Source organism: Myxocyprinus asiaticus, chromosome 16 (genome assembly GCF_019703515.2).
Source record: "Myxocyprinus asiaticus isolate MX2 ecotype Aquarium Trade chromosome 16, UBuf_Myxa_2, whole genome shotgun sequence".
NCBI lineage: Eukaryota > Metazoa > Chordata > Actinopteri > Cypriniformes > Catostomidae > Myxocyprinus > Myxocyprinus asiaticus.
Genome location: NC_059359.1, coordinates 370,001 through 377,500, shown reverse-complemented (window position 1 = coordinate 377,500; position 7,500 = coordinate 370,001). Strand labels below are relative to the sequence as shown.

Sequence of the window (7,500 nt, the reverse complement as noted above, 5' to 3'; positions counted from 1 at the left end):
TCTCGCCTCGCCTCTGTACTGTAGATCTGTTGTTTTTCTGTGAGCGGCTTTCTGGGTAGGAGACTGTTCCTGCTTGGTTTTAATTACACTCTAATGTGTTTATGTATCGTACGATACATATTGTATTGAATCGTGAGTGTCGTATCGTACGATACAATACGATACTTTTTTACATATATATATATATATATATATATATATATATATATATATATATACAAAAACATTTGTTACCTTTTTTACATATATATATGGAGCAGTATGGAGCGTGGCAGTGGATTACCAGCTTGTGGAGCGACACTCACTGATCCGATCTTCAACACAACCGTGTCTTCCTTCCTGTCCTTCAGCTGTGGATCTACATACACACACATACACACAATCATCATCATCATCTCCTCACACACAGGGCATTTTTTGTTGTAACAGATGTAAAGTTCACTTACGTGTGTTGCTGTGCACGTCCTCCAGAGGGCAGAACACTCAAATCACACTGGTGTTGACGTAGATCAGCGGCAGACTGCTGGACGACAGCGCATGACCTCTCATTGGCTGTCCCACAGAGAGGCGCTCTCTGATTGGGTGGCACAGTTGAGGGGGCAGGGTAACGTGGAACATGGGTGCAACAGTGACCAGCAGGGGGCAGGAGCGGATGAAGTCGAAGGGTTGCGCCGTGAGCAGGATCTTGTGCAGGTACTGCGGCGAGCCATCTGCCACTTCCTCACACAGGTGCAGAGCCGGAGCAGTGCACTCCTGACGCATCGTCAGCTTGTGTCTGACGTTCCGGGTCACGGCCTGTGTGTAGGTCACCGACATGAAGCCATACTGCTGGTGAGACACTTCCAGAGCAAATACAACAAGACAATATAAGCTGTCATGCGATCAATGCAACCGACACAAAGCCTATACGTTCATTTGCAAGACTCACCGAAAAGGAAACGCTGCATGTACTGATCAGCGCACTGTGCACTACGATATCAGCGGCTCGTGAAGTGCGAATGGTGTGCACTCTTCGTCACACTTTTATATTGTTCAGCTTCACATTCAACTCACAACTAAACAAAATACCCTGCACGATTATGAGGAAGGACTACATCAAGAGGCAGATTGTCATGCAGGTGCGAGGGACTTCTCTAAATACTCCTCTCTCTTGCATGCCAGTGATTCCCTCCATGGGTTCCAATGGTGGCACGCGTGCCACAGGTTGCCGACCCCTGATATGTACAGTAAATAATCCTAGTTCTGATTGGCTAACCTCTTCACATGTGAAATGAGTAGCAGTGTTTTGCTGCGTTCATACATGAGCTGCTGGTTTGCTGTCGAGTTCAATATAGTTTTTAACTGCCGCATGCCTCAATAACAGCCTCTTTGTGTAGCTGCTTTACACTGAGACAGATTCATAAAGCAATCTGTGCTCAAACTGTTCAGATCAGACTGAAATAATCAGCAATCTTGTTGAAAATAGTCTTCAGTCGCTTGTTTCTAACACTGAGATTCTTCTGAAGGATCTGCAAAGGTTTCATTAGCATTGTAATGTTAGCTTTTCTGGTGTCCAGGAATAATACTATATTTACCTCTTTACCTCACTGTGATGAGTTTCTGAACACCAATTAGGCATCATTGGTGTGGATTTTTTTTATATGAGCCCTTTAACACTTTAATGTTTGTGGATCCAAGATTCTGATGTTAAACACAGAGCAGTTGTGTGTGTGTGTGTGTGTGTCGAGACCCAGCAGTTCTAGATTAACGGTCTCAAGTGTTCCAGAGCCGTGTGTCACCCCAGGCGATGTTCTCACTGCAGGCGTCTCCCTGCACTGCAGAATCACTCCCTCATAGAGCCAGCGTCCAGCATGCCTACAACAAACACAAGCTGTGGATGAACACATGCAGTGTCCCACTCGCTCTCCATGGACACAAACACTGTACACACACTGATTCCGTTCAGAGCAGCTTGTGTGTGCAATAAAATCACACTGAGTGGCTCTCTGCTCCCAAACTCACCTGCACTTTCACATAAAAAAGACAATAAAAACACAACAAACCAGATGCATATTTCACACACCCGATGACCAACATATTTTGTGATTACTGGATAAGGAATAATGTGTGTCTGTCTCACCTGTGTCTGTAGCGGTCTACGTGGAAGCTGGCCACTTTACATTTCACCTTCGTGTAAATGTCCTGAATGTCCACTGATGCACTCAGATCTTCCAGCTCTGCCATTACACATAGCTCTGAGAAATCACACACACACACACACACACACACACACACACACACACACACACACACACACACACACACACACACACACACAGGTCAGCATATAAAACTATATTACACAAACTCCAGCAGATGCTGAGCTAGCTCTGAGAGCATTTGAAAGCTTCAGTTCACTGATGCTCCATCAGCAGGTCAAAGGTCTGTCAGACTGTGTGTGAGATGTGCACAAAATTGAAGGACCATGTCAGAATAATGTCAATCTCTGCTTGTTCTCTGTCTATGCAGCTGCGTTCCCTGTGGCCCGAGAGCACAGAGCTGCTTCCTGTTTCCTGTTTAAAGGGGCGACACATCTATTCAGCACCAAACAGCCCCGAGAAAAACAACAACAAACAACAGCAGCAGCACAGCATCTGAAAGCCCACACCATCCCACAGGGGCTCAGCAATCGCACACAATTCTGCACTTCCTGTCTGCACACACACTGCAGCTCAGATCCTAAGAGAATGCCCTCACAGCTGCACATCACTGAATCATGACAGAAGGTCTAAGATCACCAAAGCTGCTGTGTCTGTCCTTCTGAAGCGCTTCAGTGCTGTAACCTTTGCTCGCTCTTTTTCCTTCCTCAAACCTCTCTCTTTTGCTCTTCTTCCAATCTGTGCTCCTAAATTTAAACAGCATGCTGCTGTCGTTACTGCTTCTGTCACAACTGACAACAGATCAGCATCTCAGAGGAGATATAAGCCTCTCTGAGGAGATACTAGCCTCCCCGAGGATATATAAGTCTTTCATAGGAGAGATTGTCATCTCAGATATATAAGCCTCTCAGAGGAGATGTAAGCCTCTCAGAGGAGTTGTAAGACTCTGAGGAGAGATCAGCCATTCTCAGTGGAGATATCAGCCTCTCTGATATGATACTATCCCCTCCAAGATGATGTAAGCCTTTAAGAGGAGAGATCGGCATCTCAGAGATATAAGCCTCTCAGAGGAGATGTAAGCCTCTCAGAGGAGATATCAGCCTCTCAGAGAAAAAACTAGCCTCTCCGAGATTATGTAAGCCTTTCAGTGGAGACGTAAGCCTCTCAGAGGTGATACAGGCCTCTCAGTGAAGACACCGGCCTCTCAGAAGAGAGATCGGCCTCTCAGAAGAGAGATCGACCTCTCAGGGGAGACACAATACTCTCAGTGGAGATATCGTTCTCTCAGAGGAGAGATCGGTCTCTCAGATGAGATATAAGCCTCTTAGAGGAGACACTGACCTCTCAGAGGAGAGATCAGCCTCTCAGTGGAGAGACCGGCCTCTCAGAGGAAAGATCAAACTCTCAGATGAGATATAAGCCTCTCAGAGGAGATGTAAGCCTCTTAGAGGAGATATAAACCTCTCAGCTGAGATATCGGCCTCTCAGAGTAGAGACAGGCCTCTCAGAGGAGATACCAACCTCTCAGAAGAGAAATCAGCCTCTCAGAGAAGAGATTGGCCTCTCAGAGGAGACACCGGCCTCTCAGAGGAGACACTGGCCTCTCAGTGGAGAGATCGGCTTCTCAAAGGAGAAACAAGCCTCTTAGAGGAGATGTATTACTCTCAGCTAAGATATTGGCCTCTCAGTAGAGAGATCTTTCTCTCAGTGTAGATAAACTGTAAGCCTTTTAGAGGAGAGATCAGCCTATCAGAGGAGATACCGGCCTCTCAGAGGAGAGATCAAACTCTCAGATGAGATATAAGCCTCTCAGAGTAGAGACAGGCTTCTCAGAGGAGATACCAGCCTCTCAGATGAGATATCGGCCTCTCGGAGAAGAGATTGGCCTCTCAGAGAAGAGATCGGCCTCTCAGTGGAGAGATCAGCCTCTCAGAGAAGATATCGGCCTCTCAGTGGAGAGATCGGCTTCTCAAAGGAGAAACAAGCCTCTTAGAGGAGATGTATTACTCTCAGCTAAGATATTGGCCTCTCAGTAGAGAGATCGTTCTCTCAGTGTAGATAAACTGTAAGCCTTTTAGAGTAGAGACAGGCCTCTCAGAGGAGATACCAGCCTCTCAGATGAGATATCGGCCTCTCGGAGAAGAGATTGGCCTCTCAGAGAAGACACCTGCCTCTCAGAGAAGAGATCGGCCTCTCAGTGGAGAGATCAGCCTCTCAGAGAAGATATTGGCCTCTCAGTGGAGAGATCGGCCTCTTAGAAGAGAGATCAGCCTCTAAGAGGAGAGATCGGCTTCTCAAAGGTGAAACATGCCTCTTAGAGGAGCTGTAATACTCTCAGCTAAGATATCAGTCTTTCAGTGGAGATATCGTTCTCTCAGTGTAGATAAACTGTAAGCCTTTTAGAGGAGAGATCAGCCTATCAGAGGAGAGACCGGCCTCTTAGAGGAGAGATCAAACTCTCAGATGAGATATAAGCCTATCAGAGGAGATGTAAGCCTCTTAGAGGAGATGTCAGCCTCTCAGAGAAGAGATCAGCCTCTCAGTGGAGAGATCAGCCTCTCAGTGGACAGATCTGCCTCTCAGTGGAGAGATCAGGCTCTCAGAGAAGAGATCAGCCTCTCAGCCAAGAGATCAGACTCTCAGAAGAGAGATCAGCTTCTCAGAGGAGAGAGTGGCTTCTCCAAGGACAAACAAGCCTCTTAGAGGAGATGTAATACTCTCAGCTAAGATATCGGCCTCTCAGTGGAGAGATCCTTCTCTCAGTGTAGATCAACTGTAAGCCTTTTAGAGGAGAGATCAGCCTATCAGAGGGGAGATCAAACTCTCAGATGAGATATAAGCCTCTCAGAGGAGATGTAAGCCTCTTAGAGATGTAAACCTCTCAGCTGAGATATCAGCCTCTCAGAGTAGAGACAGGCCTCTCAGAGGAGATACCAGCTTCTCAGATGAGATACCGGCCTCTCAGAGAAGAGATTAGCCTCTCAGAGGAGAGATCAGCCTCTCAGATGAGAGATCGGCTTCTCAAAGGAGAAACAAGCCTCTTAGAGGAGATGTAATACTCTCAGCTAAGATATCAGCCTCTCAGTGGAGAGATCTGCCTCTCAGTGTAGATAAACTGTAAGCCTTTTAGAGGAGAGATCAGCCTATCAGAGGAGAGATAAGCCTCTCAAAGGACAGATCAGCCTATCAATGGAGAGATCAGATTCTTAGAGGAGATATAAACCTCTAAGAGATGTAATACTCTCAGCAGAGATATTGGTCTCTCTGAGGAAACATCAGCCTTTTGGAGGAGAGATCCACCTCTCAGAGGAGATTTAAGCCTCTTAGAGGTACTGTAAGCCTCTCAGTGGACATATCAGCCTCTCAGACAAAAGATTGGGCTCTCAAAGAGATATCATCCTTTCAAAGGAGAAATAGGCCTCTCAGAGGAGAGATCAGCCTCTCAGAGGAGATATCGGTCTCTCAGACAAAAGATCAGCCTCTCAGATAAAAGATTGGCCTCTCAGAGGAGAGATCAGCCTCTCAGAAGAGATATAAGACTCACAGCGGAGATGTTGGTCTCTCAGAGGAGATATCGGCCTCTCAGACAAAAGATCGGCCTCTCAGAGGAGAAATAAGCCTCTCAGAAGAGATATAAGCCTCTCAGCGGAGATATTGGCTTCTCAGAGGGGATTTCGGCCTCTCAGGCGAGATCACAGCCTCTCAGAAGAGATAAAAGACTCTTACAGGAGTTGTGAGCCTCTCACTGGAGATATCTGTCTCTCAGAGGAGAGATCGGCCTCTCAGAGGAGTGATCGGTATCTCAGAGGAGAGATTGGCCTCTCAGAAGAGATAAAAGCCTCTCAGCGGAGATGTCTGCCTCTCATAGGAGAGATTGGCCTCTTGGAGAATAGACCAGTCTGACAAAGACTCCTCAAAAGCATTAGACGTTTTAGATGACAGTAAGCACTACACAGTAAAAGACAGAGTGATTTGTGATTGTGTTTGGGTTGATGTGATCAGTACTGTTGTTTTTGGAGGTGTGGTCAGTTGAGAAGAGTTTCACTGTGAGTTTGGGCACTTTCCACTCGCACTACTGAAGCTGCACATATTCTTTTCTAGAGTCATAGACTCGCACACAACTGGCTCCTTAGTGTGCACTGAATCATCCTAAGAAACATGACAGAAAGAAAGTAAGAAAATGAAAGAAAGAAAGAAAGAAAGAAAGAAAGAGAGAAAGACTAGTTAAAATACACACACTCCTCACAGTTCAGGTCTACAGTGGAATTCCTGCATGTTTATTTGAACTGTTCAGTGTGTCGACTTTCATCAGTGAGAACCAAACTCACACACACACTAATGTAATCCAACACTCACACACACACACACACACACACACACACACACACACACACACATACACACACACACACCAGTGTAATCAAATACAAACACACACACCCTTCAGACACACAAGCTGCCTCTGCTTTACTGAAAGCTGTCTCACACAGTTCTCACAGTTTAAGTGTGTCAAGTTAGAGTTCATCTATTAAAAGGCCTCTCGAGACTCAAGCATACTGTTCCATTAGGTTGCGCTCCATCAAGCTGTTTTTAAACTCAAGAACATGTTCTGTATGAAAGGCTCTAAATGTTTGTACGGTGTTGCGGCACCAGACTGTACATCACTGTGTTCAGTGTTGTTGCAAATCACAGTCCAATAGATCAGATCGCAAGAGCTAAAAATCATGTCATAACCAATCATGAAATTAATCATGTTTGCCTGTAGTAGTTACTGAATTTCCAACTGTGTAAAACTGTGTGATGAGGGAGATGATGTTGTGTGTGTTTGTGTGAGTTGACTGACCTCTGTAGGGGATCCCAGGTCAGCTGAGGGGCTATAGGTGCTGGTGTCAGGTGGGACAGTGCCCACATTGCTGTGGATGGGTAAGGATGGTCCAGCAGGTGGTGCTGTGGAGTCTGCAAACTCAGATGACTGTCTGTGACTTCCTCTGCTCTGCATCCGATCAAAAACACTGAGAATCTGACTCCATCTACACCATAAACCATACAGCAGGTGAACCTGAGAGACACACAGACAGAGTTTAGTCATATGTCCTGATACCCTGGTAAAGTACCTTGTTGAAAGTAATATTTTCCTTTTAAGAATGGCACAAAAAAAGAATGCTCTCTAGAAATGTATTGTTTGTTTGTTTGTTTTTTGAGAGAAAGAGAGATAGGCTATTCCAGTGTTTCTCAACTGGTGGGTCGCAACCCAAAAGTGGGTCGCAGGTCTATTCGGACTGGGAAAGAACACTGGCATGGTTCTCCCATTGAATATATTTCGGCGGCCGCCCAAGTGATAGCCTATTTAGGACTGCCGAGG

General features: G+C 46.0%; 1 pseudogene; it reads right to left on the bottom strand.

The window, feature by feature from the left end:
• LOC127454532 (intermembrane lipid transfer protein VPS13B-like) overlaps positions 1–7,500 on the bottom strand; it is a 189,269-nt pseudogene that overhangs the window by 67,566 nt on the left and 114,203 nt on the right.